This window comes from Anolis sagrei, chromosome Y, assembly GCF_037176765.1.
Source record: "Anolis sagrei isolate rAnoSag1 chromosome Y, rAnoSag1.mat, whole genome shotgun sequence".
Lineage (NCBI taxonomy): Eukaryota > Metazoa > Chordata > Lepidosauria > Squamata > Dactyloidae > Anolis > Anolis sagrei.
The window spans coordinates 36,834,698-36,835,628 of record NC_090035.1 but is presented as its reverse complement, the minus strand read 5'-3'; positions in this window follow the sequence as shown (position 1 = coordinate 36,835,628).

The following is a 931-nucleotide window of genomic DNA, read 5'->3' as shown; positions in this document are numbered from 1 at the left end:
GCTACCTTACTTGGATCTGTGCACATCATTCGAAAATACATCACACAGTCTTAGATTCTTGGGAAGTGTTGACTTGTGATTTTTGGATACAAAATCCAGCATATAGATCTTGTTTGCTGTGATATACTGTGCTTTTGTGTCAGTAAAATAATAATAATAATAAATATTATTATAATAATCATTACTAATAATAATTAACATCAATACTGATTATTTGAAATGAAGAGTGCATTCTTTTAGGTGCTTTTCTAGCACTTACTTTTCATCTGCTTTTTTTTCTCCATCTTTCTCCAATGACGAGTACCACGTGCTGCCCAGCTGCTGTTGCAGCTGTTGTGCAGGGAAGACTTCTTTTGTCAAGGCAACTGGAGATGGAATGGGCAGGGATGACCAGATGATGATGGCTCTTATAAGGCAAAGGCAGGATTTCTATGGGACGAAATACAAGCATAATCTATTATATATTTATAGCAATTATAAGTAATAGTAGTATGTATATTCCACTTATTATTATTATTATGCACTATTATAAATAGTAATAATTTGATATTAAATAGCATATTTATTGAAGGCTATTATTATTATGTTCAGGTTTTCTCATTTGTAGTTAGATGTCTTTTAAAAAGTGATAAAATAGAATATAATAATCATAGGGATAAAAATAATTTATTTTATATAGTAATAACGTAATATTTGTAATCAATTGTTTATTAGTGGTAATAATTTAATATAATATTATAATGTATTATTATCATTTGGTTATTATTATTTTTAGGTTTTCTTGTTATATTGTTTGCCACTTTAAAGTGGAATATAATAATAATATATAATATAGTCACTTAGCTAATCCAAGTAAGATTGTCTTCCAAGGTTGGTGTACTGGTGGTGGGTCTGTAGGTGACTGTGAAGCCCTATTCTTGACCTGCATGTT